The 20,192-nt window shown below is 38.0% G+C and overlaps 1 protein-coding gene across 1 annotated transcript in view; it reads left to right on the top strand.

The window, feature by feature from the left end:
- Positions 1-20,192, top strand: part of LOC139744898 (uncharacterized) — an 80,450-nt gene that overhangs the window by 9,306 nt on the left and 50,952 nt on the right. Inside the window, exon 2 of the mRNA XM_071655311.1 lies at positions 16,675-16,718. The gene's annotated coding sequence lies outside the window, so the exon portion shown is untranslated. The remainder of the gene's footprint in view (positions 1-16,674; positions 16,719-20,192) is intronic.

Here is a 20,192-nt window from a genome sequence, read left to right as displayed (position 1 = left end):
GAAGTGGAGGCAAAAAACCCTGTTTTAAGGAGACTTGAAAGAAAAAAACATACCATACTATACTATTAAAAGCAATGAATTGGCAATTTAGATTTTAACAAAATTTAATAGACAAATGTGTCAAGAAAGTTTGATTTTCAGGGCAAAAACCACCTACATGTAGCATTATTTCTTCATTTAAAGTACTAGATGTTACTATTTTTGTTGTTGTTGTTGCAGGGATTCAGTTAGATAATGAGAAACCACTCATGAAATTTGAAAGAGCATATAATTCTAAGAGGAATTCAAAGTTTATTTGATCAATATTGGTTTTGAAATGGCTGAGATATCTTAAACAAAGTGATCCTAATAAAAGGTGGGACCCACTAGAATTGCTTTGATTTACTTTGTTTTTGGATATATCACCTATTTCAAAACTGATTTTCATGAAACAAACTTTGAATTCCTCTTATGTGTAGAATTGTATGCTCTGTAATCATAGAGTGAATTCTAAGTATCTCGCAAAAAAGTTAAAAGCTGAATCCTCTCCACAACCAATACTATACCATCCCTTTAATACTGACATTTCCTGCACTATGCAAATGAGGAGTAAAGCCAACTGGCAATCTTGCCAAAACTGTCATCATTGGTAGTATGACCAGAGCAATTTTGTTGGTAAGCCTACTAAAAATGACATCCCTGCAAGTATTTATCAATATTAATTTGATAATATTAAAATAGTCATGTATTCTGAGTTAATCATCCAGCTTTGCTTTCAGGATTCATGGATCTGTTGTCCTTGAGGTGTATTCCTTGATTAGATTTACAAGGATTGCAAGGTTTGTTGTTGAGAATGCAGTTGTTTCAATAATACTACGTGTAATGTGTTATTGATGCCTACAGTGTACACTTAGTTCTCATTCACAGAAAAGTCCAGCATGAAATGTGCATGTGAATATCAACTGGTACAATGAGTTTAATAAGCCCTCTGTGGGATTTCTTAACTAAAATCTGAATCTCCAGTCCCTCTCTCTCTCTCAGACTTTTCCAGGCACTCTAAGCAGTTTGCTTAAGAGTCAGATTTCAGTTCCCAAAATCCTACGCAGAATGGATGTGTGTTGTACCAATGTATTCAAATGTTCTCCTAGACACAGTGCAGCCAAGCACTCGCAGTGTACATGTAGGCAGGCTAAAAATGTCTTTTCGTTGCCCTGTCATCTGGATGTGTTCTCCATGGGTTTGGAAACCCTTCATTCATGTCCTTCACATGTTAAATCGCTTTCCACTAGCTTCTGGTTTACCCTGCGTATACTGATTTGAGATGCTCGGGGCAGCGTCTCTATCTGGACTCAGAGATCCCCTCAGTTTTGTAAATGATACATTTTGATTGATTCTACACCTGAAAGCACTGAACACAGAATTTGTGAATTGAAAAGATGTCTACCCTTACTTGGCCATGCGGTTGACATTGTTTTCTCTGATGCTGCATTTACAAACTCTATCACCACATTTGTTTTTTATGTAAGCTCATTACAGTAATGAAAACAAAACAGTCTCTGTTTTTATGGTCAGTGTGTACCCAGCCAGAGCATTTCACTAGGCACACTGCAGCCTTATATTAATGAAATTAAATGTTTTAAATCATGTGCACTTCTTTCTTGTTTCCGACATACACCGTATCACTGGGTTTTACTTACAGCTGCCCAATCTGTAATCTCATTAAGTAAAGTAGAAGATAATCTAGGGTCAAGGATCATTTGAGTGATGACTGCATTGATAATTTCTAATCAAATTTCATGTTTGTATAGTCCAGTCACAGGCGGACTGATCTAACCTTGTTTTGTCATTGTGAGAGACTAATCGGGCGATGGGATGCACGTTGACATAAGCACTTCATTCACTGGAGCAAATACAGAAAGAGGCTTACAGTATGCTACTTTCTACGTCGTGCACAACAGTAAAACCAATATCTGTAGTGCAATGTTCTTGTGTGATTTTGGAATCGATCTTGTAAGAGTAGTCACAGGTAATGGTACAATATGAAATTTTGCTGGTTATATAGTGACTTCAGAGATTTTTGACAGAGTTGTATTGAACTCCAGACATGGGTAAAGTATTTTGCAGGGCAAATGTATACCTGGCAGAACAAATCATGATTACAAACTATGTATGGTGTGTACATTTGAACAAAAAGGATACAACATGACATCAGAGTCATAATAATGTGGAGACTCACACTGTAGATACATTAGCACTCATTGCTGTGACATCAATTGTTATAGTTTTTAGTGTTTTTATCTTTGTTTACTTTGTTTTCCACATTAGGATTCATCAGAAATATTATATATGAAAATTCAGTGGAATTATGATCGGACTTATTAACATTTACAGCAATGATAATTGGAGATGACAGTTTCGGGTACAGTGTTGCAACAGTGTGACGTCAAACATGAGGTTCAGATAAGATTGCCAATTGGCTGGTCTGCATTGATATTTCACCAACTTCTGATCAAATTTAGGCAGGCTTGGTTTTGAATTAACCTTTGCGAAAAATACTTTATACACACACACACACACACACACACACACACACACACACACACACACACACACATACACAAATACCAAAAATAGCAAGAACAACCAAAAACCTGAATATGACTAGAATAACAGTCCCTAAAACTCATGATAACACATTTTATAGATTGTTAATGATGAATTCCTGGGGAAATAAAAAAAAAAAATGAAATTACGTGCCAAGTTTGGAAAGGTCAAACGTTGAACTGCGATGAGTGTTGGAACATGCACAATAACCCTGTGGTATTAGCGTGTAGTGTACAATTTACATTCTTCATCAGGAATGCTGTCAAGAATGTTCTGTGTATAATTAGGTGATCCGAGTATCCTTCGGATCACCTATTGTATCTGTACGGATTCTTTATTTCTGGACAAAAGTTGTGCAGCGATTAGCTCAGAAAGTGCTGCACCTATCAATTTCAAAATTATATCATATATGTATCATGTCACAAAGACGACAGATCTAATAAAATCATAGTGATCGTTCGACCTTGACGTCACTATGACGTCATTATATGAAAACACATTCTCATTAATATCTCATTAATGGAACGGAATTTTTGAATGAAATTTACGTCACATATATTTCATGTCAAGCGGATTCTACCCATATTCTCAAAAATCATCTACACCTTAAGACGTGCGCGTACGCGCGCGTTGAAATATTTGTATGCTCAAATCGAGCTCACAATATTTTTGCATCTGTTTCAGACCATTTGGAGCATTTTTTGAAAAATTGAAAAAATTGGACGGACGCGTACGCGCGCGCGCATATACGCACGCACAGCTCATATGCAATATAAATTTCTCAGTTTTTCACACGGATCGGATGTTTAAAATGTCAAGGAATAATTCTACCAAGTTTCAAGTCAATCCGACTCAATATGACGTCATACGGGCAAGTCAAAGTTGAAATTCCGTGCGCGCGTCAATGGCAATATACAGTGCAACCATGCCAAAAAAACGCCAATTTCAAATCCGAATTTACTCGTCAGAATGGACGGTGACCCCCCATTTTCTTTACATATTCTAAAAGCTTATGAGTTGTACATGTCATTTCATGCGGTGGCAATGCTGGCAAAATGATTAAAAGATATCAAATTTCTTAATAAAGTAAAAAAAGCAAATTTTCAAAATGACATCATCAAATTTCAAGTTCATTCGAGCGTATCTCACTAATCCTTCGCTAATTTTCACCGAGATATCAGTATGTTGTAGCTTATGAAATGCTCTTTCATTAATGTAATAACAACATTTTGATTGGATGACGGCATCACCTCGTAAAAATGGATTGAAAGTAATCTTGTCAAATTTGACCAGTTTACGTGTTATCTCTATGGGAATGCAGGTTTTCTGGAAATGAAAATTGACATGACTATCCTTATCGAGCACTAGCTCCCTTACCCTTCGGTGAATTTCTCCCAGATTTTAATATGTTGTAGCTGAGATTTTACACTCCCGTAACTGTGCCCTTCGTTTTTTCATACGATGTCAGGATCACGTCAAAAATTTTGGTTGAAATTAAAGCTTATCTTCGATGTATTGAGATATTTCTTTCTTTCTGCAACTTTCTTTGCAATAACTCATTAAAAATAGCCTCTATCACCCCGATATTGTGCACATGTTTAGTTCATGTCACGTGCATTATTTCATAAAATAACAACTCCTTGATCGGACACCATCTTGGGTATGTAAATTAGGGTCAGAGGTCATAAATGTTTCATCCTGTGTCTTAGTGAATACATGTCTTACCTTTCCCATATTTTGCACACGCAAAGACCAAGTTACAAGGATCATTTCACAAAATAACCACTTTTTGCTCAGATGCCATCTTGTCTGTGCAAATTGGGGTCAAAGGTCATATGTACTTTTTTCTGTATCTTCGTTATGACGTGTTATCTCTATGGGAGGGAAATTTTTTTTAATGTGAAAATTGACATGGTTGTCTTTATCGAACACTAGCTCACTTACCCTTCGGTGAATTTCTCCCAGATTGTAATATGTTGTAGCTAAGACTTTGCGCTATCGCCAGTGTGCCTTCGTTTTTTCATACAATGTCGGGATCACGTTAAAAAACTTGGTTGAAATTAAAGCTTATCTTCTATGTATTGAGATATTTCTTTCATTCTGCAACTTTCTTTGCAATAACTTAAGAAAAACAGCCCCTATCACCCCCATATTTTGCACATGTTAAGTTCATGTCACGTACATTATTTCATAAAATAACAACTACTTTATCGGACACCATCTTGGGTATGTAATTTAGGGTCAAAGGTCATAAATGTTTCATCTTGTATCTTGGTGAATACCTGTCCTATCTTTCCCATATTTTGCACACGTATAGACGATGTCGCGAGAATCATTTCACAAAATAACCACTTTTTCCTCAGATGCCATTTTGGGAGTGTAAAGGTGGGTTAAAGGTCACATGTATTTGTTGCTGTATCATCGTTATCTAGTGTATACAGAATTAGTACCAAAGATGGCAGACATGACTCCCTTTTCTAAATGAGAATCCAAACATCACACGGCCAATGTCTCTAAACACAGATGAAACCTGTATGGTCATGCCTATTGCGATCAGGACTCGAATCATTGATAAAAATAAAAAAAATCGGATCACCTTAATTTGTCAGTTATGACAAATTACAATCTCTAGTTTTTTTTTTGAAGTTCTTGAATTTTATTTATTTTTTATTTCTCTGAATTTCAAGTCATTTTTGGTCATCTTCCTTCACATAATTTCTGCTTTTCTGTTGGTGATATTTTCACCTTTTCTCAAGTGGGAGACTTGTACAAACTGTAACATTTGTTTACCTTTGACCCTTTCTGTGTTACAATGTAGGTGCAGTGCAAGTGTGTAATGTGTGTTATGATGCGTCATCTGCCTCACTCCCATTGGTATTGCTTCATTATCATCTGTCTGTGTAGTGCATCAGTTGTTTTCTGTGTTGTACATGCATCAATATGCTCACAAATTACATTATGTGCAAAAAAGAAAAAAAAATTCTTTCTCAGTCGCCCAAGATATAGCTATCTCTACCACACATCCCGCTAATTTTAGCTGTCAACAACCGTCCTCACTCTCTCCCCTCACTCGCCATCCTCTGCCGATGTTGCCTTCCCTGAAACAGACACATGTGGTATGTCATTAGCCATGCTAAATATTAACTGGCACATGTAGATTGCTAATTGCCGGTACAAATTATCTCTGTGTCTGCTCTCCCCTCTGCTGCGAGGCCCCTCAGCTACCTGTACACATCCGATAGGCTGTCCGTCGTCTGGGGTAATGGATTATTTCTCCGTGCATTGCTGTGCATTTTGCTATGAATAAGTTAGCATGAATGCAATGGCTTGTAAGTCGCAGTGGTGTGTGCCTGTGTTGGTGCTGAATAATAAAAGAGTTAATTTTCTAGGGGTCAATCAGTGGAAGGTGCACACTGTGTACATGTACATGTAGCTGCCCAATATAGTCGCATTGTTTGAAAACCTCCTCTCAGCTTCTTGTACTGCAAATCTGTATACAGGCATTGTATAGTGTAGGATGGTTTGAACATAGAGCTTGGGTCAAAGCATGTTAATATTTAACATGAGCCCAGTCATCTCGTCAGGGGTGCACACGAACACACGCATACACACACACTCACACAAACACACATAGCCTGCTAAAACATCCGTTCTATAAAACATGAACCAATGTCTTTTTGGCCCATTCTCTCAGTGTGCTCACCCTAGGTCTCTCTTTTCTATATTGTACCTTAATAGTAGCAAAGGCTAGCAGCAAGCATCAAATATACATAGGCCTTGGTAGATGAGAGCAATTTTGATAAATCTACACAGGTCAGTGACGAGGCAGTTGGCGATATAATGCTTGTGGCTTTTCCAAAGGGACAGAGGTCTCCACGGCAGTCAAGATACGTGGTCTGATCAGGTCTTGATTCGGATATCTTGAATATTGTAATAGGGATGGCATTTGCACTGTGGTGTAATATGCAGTCAGGTTTTAAGTGCATTTTTAGGTTCCATTTAAAGGACATTTGGATAAAGGGAAATCATAGAATTTCTTTTTTTGGAAATAATTTCAATGCATGATAATTCTATTGTTTGTAAATAAGATATTAGGACATTTTCTATGAATGATTAAAAAAAAAAAAATATTTTTTTTGACATTAACAACATCAACTATGGTAATGTTCAAGTATCATGTTTACTGTACGTGTAGACAAATGTATACTGTTATATTCGCGGCATGAAATTTTCGCGAATTGGAGCTGACAGCCCTTTTCGTGGCATGAAATTTTCGCGAATTGCCACTGGTGTTCAATGCATGTAGTGTAGGCAAAAACTTTCGCGTGCATTTTAATTTCGCGAATTTTGGTGCTCGCGAAATTCGCGAAATTAAAATGCACGCGAAAATTTCTCGTTTTACAGTATCAAAAGTGGTTGTAGAACTTCAGTGTAATAATGGTTTGTTTATTGATTGTCAAAATACTTGCTTTAGTATGACATTATACTATATGTCTGGTCATATGGGTATTGATGATTGACGTATCAAATGCTGCATTCAAATTGGAGGGGAAAATGTAACACCTGTAGTTTACAGTATATGGACATCACCTTGTTATCCCAGTTGTACAAGTACATTGTCTTTCTTTACATGTTTGTTTGTCTTGCTGTTTCTCCTACTTAGTAGTACTGTAAAAGTGGACATTTGTGCAGTGTGGAATTTTTGCCCATTCTGCAGGACCAGAAACTAGTGCCAAAATGAATGCACACAAACATTTTTGCTTATTACATATGTATTTAATGTCTATGAAATGAAACACATGCAAACTTAATTTCACCCAGCCAAGCACAAAAAATTACTTGCACAAAAATATTCAGTTTTATAGGATTGGATGACTGTATGTCTACCCATGACTGACAATTCTGTATTAACACCAAATCAACACATCTTTCAGTTTGATTTTCATATGTCATACATTGTATGTGGATGTTTCAAGATGTTGCATAATTAAGTAATTGCAGGACATTTCGACCTGTCAAGACTCTTCTTGTGTCACGTACCACCCCATTTCCTGGGGTACCAAAGACACCATAATGAACATGTTCCATTTGGTTAGTTAGCTGTAAATGTCAGAGAACCATTATCATAAATCCACATGAACTAGATTTTTCACACCCCAGAGCTCTTTAGAGGAAGGAAGGTTTTTTACCGGTGTGTACAGGTGAAAAACTGAGCTCTCATTCTCTGTCAGAGGAGAGAGAATAAAAAGAGAGAGAGAAGAAGCCTTTGACAAGAAATTCTAACCCCTGCGCTTTCTCCCAGCTCTTAGACCCACATACCAGCTTCTATCGGTGTGATTACTCAAGCACAGAGCCACGCAAAATTGATTACTTCCCCTATAACTTCCTGTATGGCTGCAGTGTCAAACTCGGTGAGAGTGGCAAATTAACTTGCCTTCAACCCCTCTCCCTGCCCCCTCCCCCCCCCCCCCCCCCACTTTACCACTCTCCTCTACCTATATATGCTTCCAATTTATGGCCCTACACTAAGTAGAGGACAGTCATAAATTATGCCTGGCTCTGGAAACTTCAAGTTCACTTGAGTTTCCGCCACATGCTGTAGGACATTGAAGACAGTAGTTTGGTGGGATAACAGCAGTCTGTTTGGTCATGCAGGGTTCTCGGTATGCACGGTGTGTGCTGTTTATCAGTGGTATAACAGAGAAAGCCATGTTACCTTTACTGTACCGGTAGTTTATGCGTTTGTTTGTTGGGAGGGGGGAGGAAAGAAAGGGCTTACAGGGGCCCTACCTTGTTAGGATGTAGGCCCCATTTGTATCTCTTCACAGTATAATGATTTGAGTATTGATTAGATACAGTTAAGTACTAAAAACTCATGTGAGAGTGGCAAATTAACTTGCCTTCAATGAATTAAATGCAAAGTACACTGTGCATAAAGAAAGCGGTTACAGCTCGTTATTCCGAAGTCTCTTAATTCCTAAGGTTCGCTATTCTGAAGGTTCATTGTCCCGAATTTCATTTTCGGATTAACCAATCTTCGGAATAACGATCCTTCGGAATAACGCCACAAATTTTTATGATTATGCAAGTACTTGAGTTTAATCTTTTGTGCATTGAGATTTTATGCACAAATGAAAATCCTTTCCCATCTTCCTCCCCTTCCCCCTCCCCTCCCACTTCCCCTCTTAGATCCCCCCTCCCTTGGATCTAGTCCCCCCCCCCCATTTAGCCTTTTGTTGTATGGTGAATTGAAGCTAGAGTTATTCTATATTCTCGTCCAGTATTTGTTTTTGACGTTCTTATAGCCAGCGTATGTTTCAGAATTATGCTGTACTTTAAACCCGTTGGTTACCTGTTGAACTTTCAGTAATTAACCTGTTGAGGACGAGTCCCGAGTATACTCGGGCAGGTGTCTATGGGAAATGTGTGTTGTAGCAAAATCAAACCGTCCTCAATGGGTTAATTGGGGGGGGGGAGGGAGGGGAGGATGGGGAATTCTGCTTGTTATCAGCTGTGAATTTCTCCCATCCATATTCAAGACTGTAATGCGATGAAGCCGATGAATATCGCGAATGCGAAACTGCTGCAGTGCATATCTCTAAAATGTTTGCTGCCCGAGTGCACAAGTCACCTGAGCATGGTTAGTGCAGCAGTGTGCACCTTAACCTGTTGAGGACGAGTCCCGAGTATACTCGGGCAAGTGTCTATAGGAAATGCGTGTTGTAGCAAAATCAGTCCGTCTTAACAGGTTAACACGGGGCAACACAAAGGAGTATTCATCAGTGTCAACAAGAAAGCTTTTCAGACTGTGTCTCAACATATTAAAGGACAAGTTCACCTTCATAGACATGTGGGTTGAGTGAATGCAGCAATATTAGTAGAACACATCAGTGAGAGTTTGAGCAAAATCGGACAATCCGTTCAAAAGGTATGATTTTTTAAGTTTCTGCTCAGTCACGGCTGGATGAAAAGACTACTATAGCTTGTGATGTCACATGAGTACAACGATATAAAGAAAGAATAAAGAAAATTCAACATATTTCCATTTTTCTTGCATAACAAAAGAACACTTGACTTCTCTCTTTCACAAGGCAGGGGGAATAATATTTCCCTTAACATACGTCAGTAGCAAGTCGAAGAAATGTGCACTTTATTCAAAAAGTGATGTTTTGTGAAATTCTCTTTTTATTTTCCTTATGTAGTTGTACGCATGTGACATCATACACTGTAGTAGTCTTCTCTTCCAGCAGTGACTGCGCAGATACTTAAAATATTCGTAACTTTTGAACGAATTGTCCAATTTTCCTCAAACTTTCACTGATGTGTTCTACTAATATTGCTGCATTCTCTCAATCCTTATGTATATGAAGGTGGACTTGTCCTTTAAAGATTGCTGTTAAACAGTTTGGAGTTGCCCAGCGTGTGAGGGAAGTAGTACATTTTGCTGAGATCATTGTGCCCATTCACACTTACATACTAATATGGTGAAATACTGAGCTGTATTTTGCATGGTATTTCGTAATGTGAACGCAAATACTCAGTAAATAGGGTGGTATATCAGACTTCCCACGAAATAGGCATGGGAGATTTCAGTGTGAATCTTGTCATGAAATACCACCCCCCGTACAGCAGTACACTTCTCACACGACCTGTCACACTTCCCTGTCTGCTCCCTGTATTTCAAGATTGTCATGTTGAGAATGATTTACTGTTAGCCGTCATTCATCAATCATCTTTTTAGGGATGAAATAGTATGAAAAACTTTTGAAATTCGCTTTGTCTTTGTATTTCTGTGTTTCACATATATTTATACTGAATGTGTGTATCCCTCTCATTACCATTTTGAAAAACGGACACATTTTCAAAAGACTGTTTAATAATTGGTTCCAGACGGTTGATGGCAAATATACTCATGGATTCTTGATGGTATTGAAATACTTAAATTCGACCTACTAAAACACACACATATTTATGCATAAAGTCTTGCAGGAGACAATGTTTGCACGAAATAGCCGGCAGGGATATTCATGTCTGGGACTAACTGAAGTGTTTTTTCTCCCTCATTTATGAAACCATTCCTGTTAGCAACACATTTGCAAAGTCGACTATTTTTCTCTTTGGGAGTGCAGGTTGCATGTTATTGTGCATGTCTGCTTGGAAGAGTTTAAGAAAAAGGATTTCAAGTCCTCCATTTCATTAAAATTTTTGGACTACTGTATGTGTGCATGTATGCACAACCTTTAAGAGTCAATTTTTGCCCTGAGGTCACATCTAAAGAACTGGGGCTCTCCTGGTTGTTGTCATGGCTAGTCACTTCTAGGGATCGTATGCATAGAGAGACTCAACACTGAAGAGGAAGCTGTTTTGATGAAAACTGCGATGTAAAACTAAAGTAGCCTGGCTTATCACAACCATTTCGAGCACAATTAGACCCCCTCCAAAAAATGAAGAAGAAGAAGGAGGACTGTGGGGGAGAGGAGGAGGATGAGGAAGAATAGGAGGAATGGGAAGAATGAGGGAGATGGGGGAGGAAGAGAAGGAGAAGAATGAGGAGGAAGAAGAGAATTCAAGAAAGGAAAAGAAGGAGGTGGAGGGGAAGAAGAAGTAGCTGGTGTTTGTGTAAATTCCCACTGATTGATTTTCTTTGAAATATTCTGTTTTACTGGATTTCCAGTAAAATCATTTTCTCAATGAAACAGACTTTCCTTGAACATCAATACAAGCTACTGTTACAGTGCAAGTTGAATCAACACCAGGGAGTGTATCACTTACAGTGAAACATTGCTGCGCAAACAAGTCTATCCTTTCAGTGTGGTGTACTCTTTTAATGGACGGTGATACTCCAGGAAGAGGTCGTGTTACATGAAAATATGGAAACAAAATCGACCAATCATGATGGGAGTTTGAAGCACAGCAGGACAAATATATCCAGGTATAGCGATGAGTTGGAAAGTCCTCTGCAATACATGTACACATTGTCTCATATGCACCACTAGTACTCTGCTTTTGTCATATCATTGCTACATGTTTGGTGTTTTTTTTCCACAAAACTGTCAATATTTTTGCGTGATATGCAATGAAGTTTACATTTTCTGTGGAGAAACATTTTCCCTGGGCGTTCAGTCAAGGTGCACATAAAGGACTGTTCATTATCTGAGACTGAAAAATCCAATTTGTCCGCATGAAAAATTCTAGAAAATTCAATTTAGGGGCCCTTTGTGTGTACAAGGTACAAAGGAATGGGGAAGGCCAGGCAAGGAATGCTATAGATCATGGCGATATTACTGGGTTGATTGTGGCCTACAGCCATCAAGTTTGGTGGTATACGGACATTCAGAGGGTTAACTTTTTTGTTACATGCTATTCCCTCCCCCCTCCCCATAGTGGGCAAACACATGGTCTGTGCTGAGTTTTTGTCCGATGTGTCATTGTCTAATAATATACATAACACAGAGCTTTCTGAATTAAAGGGAAAAGATATGAAATCTAGATAGAGGAATTTGATGTCTTTGTATGCCATGAAATAATGAAAATTGTTAAGTAATGTACATTCCTATAGAAGGGTCTGGTCTTCCTTTGCACTGGCTGAATGTAGTGGAAATGTGTTTGAAGACTTGCATGATAACGCCTGGTACAGTACAGTGTATGTGAGTTACGAACACATTGATGTCCATGACACTATAAATGCCCTTCAGCTGTCAATGTGCATAATTAATTGCAGTCGCTGTACCGTTTATTCAAAGCACAAGTGCATTCTTGGCAAACAAATGAGTAGCTGTTAACACTGAAATTCAAGTTTCCAATTTTTCCCAACGAGTACCGGAAAGCCAAATTTCTGTGCATTGGTGATGTATTTTTCTATCTTTGTCTATTTAGTTTTTGTTGATAGTGTTACATATCATTAAATGAAACATTATCTTTCATTTTAGCCCTTCTTTGTTCACATATACAATGTAATTGTTACAGTTGCAGAATTTTCAATATCCTCGTAATTGGTATTGATTTTCAAATTGGCAATGCACTGGAAAAAGATTAAAATTTCTGTTTTCTTTGTGATTTTGGGCAGATTTGAATTGTACCATACCCATCTCTCCCTATTAAGATTTTCAGTGAAATACAGAAGAGCCAGTTTTATGATGAAAAGGTAATAATTTTTCTAAATTAATAGCTTCAGTTGATATGAGCATTTTTTCCTTCCATTAAAATTGGGCATGTAGTAAGGAATATGTATTCTTAAGCAAACTGACTGTTTATTTGGGTTATTGTAGATGCAAGTTATCAACTTCAAAGCTTAAAGGACAAGTTCACCTTCATAGACATGTGGGTTGAGTGAATGCAGCAATATTAGTAGAACACATCATTGAGAGAGTGAGGAAAATCGGACAATCCGTTCTAAAGATATGAATTTTTGAAGTTTCTGCTCACTCAAGGCTGGATGAGAAGACTACTATAGCTTGTGATGTCACATGAGTACAACGATATAAAGAAAGAATAAAGAAAATTCACCGTATTTCCATTTTTCTCGCATAACAAAAGAACACTTGACTTCTCTCTTTCAGAAGGTCTGTGTTCTAAGAATATTGCTGCGTTCTCACAATCCTTATGTATATGAAGGTGGACTTGTCCTTTAATATTTATAACTATGCAATGGTTTCATTCAAAATGATTCTTTATTTTTCATTGACTGTAATGAAATAACCAGAAGATGTCTCTAAGAAAATGTAGAGCGAGTACACATGACATCCCTTTTATATGCTAATATTTGGTGAAGACCGTACAAATGTGTCCAATTTTGCAAATGCACAAATTGTATGAATCATGGCAATTTCAGTTTTGTGACATTTGGTGAAGTTTGGATCAAGTGTAAATAATCATTGCCTTTCAATTCATGCTTTTTATTTTGTAATTTTGTAATTTTGTTTCAGCAAACACAAGGACTTTTCTTACAAATCAAAACAAAACCTATGAGAGAACATTAGTCTATGATGTGTAGAGTGAGAAAACAAACATACCTGCACACACACACAATGCATCACATTCTTTTTTCTGAAAAGTAATTGATGCACATAACACGTCTGTATCACTAAGAAACTGGTAAATGTTTACATCTTTCTGATTGCAGTTTGCCATTGATTGATATAAATGTTGCAACCAGTAGCAGTTTGTTTCTGATCAAATTTGGTTTCAGATACAATGCTTGGACACCAGTATAATTTTAAATATTTTTGATAAATACAGTTGTGCTCAGTGTATTGCATCATTGTATAAAAATGAGTGTGTCTATAGATGTGTGTGTGTGTGTGTGTGTGTGTGTGTGTGTGTGTGTGTGTGTGTGTGTGTGATCCTGCCAGAAACTGAGATAGTGGGTGCATGTTCCATCGTGTGCTTTAATACACATAATGGGTATTCATAAAACAAGATTCTGTATTTTTTCATTACAGTCTTATGAAAGATTTTGGCACAAGTATGTAGAATTGTTCATTGTTTGCAGAGTATCTGTGCTGTGACTTCCAATTGCATACAGTATTTCCAAGATTTTAGGACTGATGATTTTTAATTTTCTAAGGATGTGCACATTTTAGAGCTGTGTAGCTGATTCATTCAGTTTCCCTATAAGTGACTTTACTATTCACATGTATCTGGAAAAATACCGCAGAGTTAATATCGTACTACTGCATAGCACTCCTGAAGTTTGTTTTGTGGAGAGGATTTGCTTTTTCTGCATTATTCACTTGAAATCAGTCCATCGGGTAAGTGTATATCATGTTTATAGTAAAATATGTATTTTAGAAAGAAGTAATATGAAGTTACATGCACAATGTTTGTCATACAGTGTATATGGACAGCTGCTGCTGATATTATTTTTACAGTTGTTCGTCTTGCTACAATGTACATGTAATGCCATTCTGTGACTGATACTATGTACCTTTACATGTGTATTTGGTATTTCTTGATAAATAAATTTGGTATTTCTTGATAAATAAATTTGGTATTCACTGTTGGATGTCATCAATTTTTTTTTTCTCTTGTGAATAATAATGATGTATGCTGTCATGAATTTGAAATTGCTTGACTTCTCTTGTCATAAATCATTTTGGCCCTGTTTCAGAGAGGTCTACAGACATTAGAAGCTGCAGTAACTCCAGTTGCCATGGCAACAGCTAGGAAGCAACCAATCAATTGTTAGCATTAAAGTAAATGCCTTGATTACTTATTATCGTACCCTACAATAATTTGTAAATGTCTGTATGAAATTGGCCCCAGAAGGTCAAAGGAAGCATTAAGCATACATGCTCTACCATACTGTGGAGGTCATATTGCTGGAGTTTTTAAGTGATTTAAACATCCAAGGGACCAGTGTATACACGCTAATCCGGTCCAATCCCTCGTCTTTACACATGTGTTCTGTTAATCCACCCATTACACGATGGCCATTTCAAATTGCCATTTGCAGTTTATGCATGCAGGCAGGTTGCCATTTGTATGGTTTAACTCCTTTAGGACTGCCATCTCACTGTGCTGTATACTCTATGTATCATGAACAGGTCGCTGATGGTATTGGCAGGGCTAATGAAGAGCTGCTATTTCACCCCCCCCCCCCTTTTCCTTATCTAGGGGTGTACGTTAAAATGAGTACATTTCAAAATGGGAATGTGGTCACAAAAGTAGGATAATTGCATCACAGGCTAAGAATGGATCTCCCAACCATTGCCCACATAGGAGAAAGTGTGCATTGCTCTTAGAATTAATGTGCACTGTCCCCATAGACCTGCATTCATTGACTACATTGACTACAAATTATACAATATGGTTATGCATGACCTGCTCTTGGAGTCATCAGCCAAGGTACATACATGTACAACCTTGTACATGTATGTATGCATGTCACAAATGAATCCATGTGTGTGAAGTTACAGCCTGCATTAAAGTACTTAGTAGAGTAACATTTTATGAGCGGTTTCCGAACCCTCTAGTATCAAAGTGTTAAGTATGTGCTGGGGGGGGGGGGGGGGGGTGGGGGGGTGGGGTATTGTGTTGGAGTGAGCGGAGGTTTGACATCAAAGTAGAAAAGAGATGAGATCGATGTCATGGTGTAGAAAGAACCCCTGGCCAGGAAATTGTATATTCCTCACAGCTGAGAGAAGAGACTTAATGTAGGAGGATGTCAACAGAGACCACTGAGCACATTGCTGAGCAAACAGTCTCTGCAATGTGAAGGTACATACACATGATGTACATATTCCCCTTCTTTAGTCCCGTGTTAGGCTCTCCCAAATCTACCCACGCTCATGATGCTCTACTGCAAATGTAATGGAAACAAACTAAGATGGAGACAGAAGGATAGAAAGAGAGACATAGAATTAGATAGATGGATAGAGAAAGATAGGGAGAAAGAGATCAGGAGGCAAGAAGAGAAAATTTATCATATCTCACAGATTCTTGATATGAACTAATTATTCTCTATATTTTAAATATTGTGTCATGTTCTATTTAATTCAGATATGGAATTGAAATATGGTTTTGTGATATTTCAGCTACATGGATGTACAGTTGCTGTCAGAAATGTGAAGTGATTTTCGATGAACAAAATTGAACTTGCAATAGTATCATGTGGGTGAAGATAATGTTTTCTTTTCAAAGAATGATGAAAATTGGTGATGATAGTGATGATACTTAATGCTGCTTATCCAGCACGAGGCACAAATCATGGTCTCCGTGTAGTGCTTCAGACACTGCTGTAGATTCTGCAAAGAGGGCAATTTTCTAGAGCCCAATAAAATTGACCCAAAGATTTTCTTCCGTACGAGCACTATCTTGCAAAGGTATTGGATAGAAAACCTCATCAAATTCTGGGATCCCTTGCAGATATTCAGTACATATAATTCCATGCAGTTTATTCCACACTGAACGAGTGAATTGGCAAGCATGTTATTGTCTGTGATATTCAACTTTATGGTAAGAACTCCTACTTGGAAGTTGTTCTCTTTTACACCAGGCAGGGGTAGTTTTCCCCGCCATGGATGTAAATTCTATTTGATGATCTAATCTATTTCTCTCCCTCTCTTTTGTAATTTCTCCATTTCTTTGCAGATATCGCAAGTCCTTGCAAGGTTGTGTTTCCCTGGGCAGTAGAGGTAAATTTATTTGATTTATCTTTCTTGAGAAATCAATACATAATTACATTGCTTTCCTTTGCCTACTGGTCAAGTTGTGCGTGGCTTCATTACTTGGCGATAGCCAGAATTTGACCTCTGTATAAAGGACTAGGTTTAGAGATTTTTCAAGCATTTTTTTTTTCTGTGTGACTTGAAAAGCAAAAACAAAAACAATCACAAATATAGGCATTGTTTGATATAATTAGTGCTATAGTTTCTTTGAAGATGTATTTCAAGAATTCTTGTAAAATCGTCATGCAACTTTCTTCTGCTGTTTTAAATAACAAACATGATGATTTGAGTATTGTGGTGTCCGAGCCAATAAAGAGTTTTTTTTTTTTTTTCTGTAAGTGTAGTTTTGGATTGTAGTATAAAATCAACTTGGTCTATCAAATTGGAATGCATCAAAATATCAATAAGTAAACCCTGAGATGAGTTACTCACAAATTTATGATTATTAGATGATATGAATTTAAAAAGATAAAAAATAAAACACATGTAGAGCAAGACTTACCATTTTGATGTGGTCTGTATACTTTGCATTGCTTATGGCAAACAAGAAATATTTCTGTAAATTGCATAAATACTATTACGCAAGAAGCATCCTCGGAACTTGATCTCATTCTCAGTGAGAAGATTGACATAATGTATGCAAGACGAAGCGCACATCATTATGCATCAATGGCTAGCAATGGCAGGCCCTCATTGCCGGGTGGATGTTTGGCAGTCCTATCATGAATAATCATTATCACCGCTTTAGATGCATCACATGTTTATGTGGTATTCACATGGTAGATTGGTAGGTTGCCGTAGAAGAATGTCTCCATCTTGTGCATTTCTATGTCGCCTTCACAGAGAAATATATCGGCTGTTTTTGTGACTGTATTTGATGTTCGGAACAGACTTAAAAGCTACGAGGCAGACACGTAGAATGTTCACCTCATAGGTACTGTGTTGATGTGTGAGGATCACACTGTATTTGATAGATCATTATGAATGGATGAACATAGTTTCAGAAAATGTAACAGTACATAATATCTACCTTTGTGATTGCAGTAAAAAATTCTAGTTTTGTAGAGGCCTTTTCTATGTACAGTGATATGCTATGGGCAGATTGACATATATACAAGATAAGTGTAGTAATACGTAGGCCCACTATAGGGAAATTTTGCCCCAATCGTAGTCACAATATTAAGCTTTCCATTCTCAACGCAATGAAACTTGATAAAAGTTGAACATGTGATATTTTGCCAGCATCACATGCATTTATTGGCTCAGCAGTCAGGTTTTTTTTTTTTCTTTTATATTGTCCCTTGACTTCTCAAATCTATGAAACATACATTGATTGTGTCAAGGCAATTGACCAATCAGATTTTGGGCACAATACTACAGTGTATATAAATTGGTAGTCAGTAAGGGCACACATGAAAACTAAAATGTGTTCAATACACCGCAATATGAGGGGATCTATGGTTCAATTAATTCTTTGTGTGCCACACTATTCTGCGACTGGTAATGCTTGAGTGCTTTTGGAAAACATTCTGTTTTTCCAAACCATGTACATTGTAACTCTTTATAGAAGTGTTTTAGATACTATAAATGCAGTGTAGAAAAGTTGCAGAGAAAATTGCAAGCCTTGCCATGATTGAAATATGCGTGAGGAATGGAATCGTGCATGACACTTTCAATGTACTGTGGCATATTGCGATTTATCGATCTGTTTGTGCATGGTTGTGCGTTTGAGCAAAATGTGAAGTTAGCAAGCCGTTGACTGAGGTGGGCGTGTGAATGTGGCACACACAAAGAGTTATGCAATAACAGTTAATTTCCCCTAACAATTTTGTAGCATATGTGAGCAACTGGTGCAACGTGCATTATAGGCAGACTGTACAAATCTCATCCTGGAACTTGTAGAGAATTAACAAATATCACGTTACAGGTGTAAAGCACTCTGTGGGCACAGACTGTACTGTGAAATTTGATGTGCGTTCATGTGATCATGCAATGAAAAGATGCTGAGCATTCATTGATTACTGCACAGAGTCACTGTATTCAAACAAATGCATAGGAAAAATTGAGAGCTTAGATAAATTGCTGATATTTATGCCTGCATCATTATCATTCCATCATGAGTTACGAGAATGTAGATATTCATGCAAATAACATGCTGAAAAAAACTTGCAGGTCGGTCGCCTCCCGTCCACAAGTGGTCACATACAATTTACTTCAAGAAGTATGATTGTGATTGTAGCCTACATTGTGTAGAATAGTACATGGTACATGTGTATATGGAGGTGGAAGGTTCTTCATTTCACAGAGAGTATAGTGGCTGACTTAGAATGCTCTGCCGTGTTTAGAGGTGCAAGAGAATTGAATTATAGTGTAATATTGCCTTTATGCCACCAGCAGACAAATCAAATTAATTAGACCGGCATCAAACCAAAGGAGATAACCATGACATTTTTCTCTTTTCCAGACTCTGCCAAGTGCACGAGGGCAGATACGTACATGTTCGCGTTCCTCTCGAGTCCAGCAGAATTTATTATCTCAGTTGAAGGTGTACTGGGTAGACTGTGTCTGTATCTCCCCGCAGGCTGAACATTCGCAGCTCCATCCCCATCCCCCCCCCCCCCATTCTCCATCCCCCATCCCTCCTCCTCCTCCTCCTGTGAGAGAGCTCACCATCACCCTTCATTCACCTCAAACTCAATTGTCGCCCAACGTGGCGGGATGCTCGGCTGTAGTGGAACGTAGCCCCCAGACATAATAACAAGCTCCCTCTCTATCGCCCGGCCATTCCTCACTGCCGTCTTTTCTTCTACCTTTACCCCCATTTTTTGTGGCCATGCCCAAGGTCAGGTAAGCCTCCTCTTTTTGCAAGGGAGGGGGGGGGGGGAGGGAGGGGTTCAAGGTTTGTGGGGAGAATACCAGGCTCACCAGTGCATTATGGGTAATTTGTCATCCAAAGCAATAAGCAGCAAGGGCACATCCCCTGCCTGTGCATGGTTGAATGGGAGATATTTTGCTGGAGTATTCAGGATTTTTACTCTGTGTAAATTACCCACCAGTCCTAGGTGAAATTGACATCTTCTGCATTCTAATATGTGCATTCTGCATTACAGTGTGTACCTCATACAACTTGTATGACAATGTCATCACAACTCCATATGTTGGTTGTTTTCAATTTCAATTCAGTCACTTCATATAAAGGAGTGATTTTTAAGACTGATAGTATTCTCTATATGAGCTGTTCAGATGTATTTTTTTTTTCAAAAATGATATCTCTCTCCTTTTTTTTTGGGGGGGGGGGGGGGGGGGGGGGAGTGGAGGTTGGAATCCCTCTGTACAGGGCTTTGTGTAGCTTGAATTTACCTTCAACAGTTTTAGACAATGCGCATGATACAGAAGTTTACAAATTGGCCAGAATAAAATCTAGACAATCACATACACACA

Source organism: Diadema antillarum, unplaced genomic scaffold (assembly GCF_040938485.1).
Source record: "Diadema antillarum isolate AM-2024a unplaced genomic scaffold, OU_Dant_1.0 seq00001217_RagTag, whole genome shotgun sequence".
Taxonomy (NCBI): Eukaryota; Metazoa; Echinodermata; class Echinoidea; order Diadematoida; family Diadematidae; genus Diadema; species Diadema antillarum.
The sequence above is the reverse complement of the archived record's forward strand: the minus strand, read 5'-3'. Positions and strand labels throughout refer to the sequence as shown.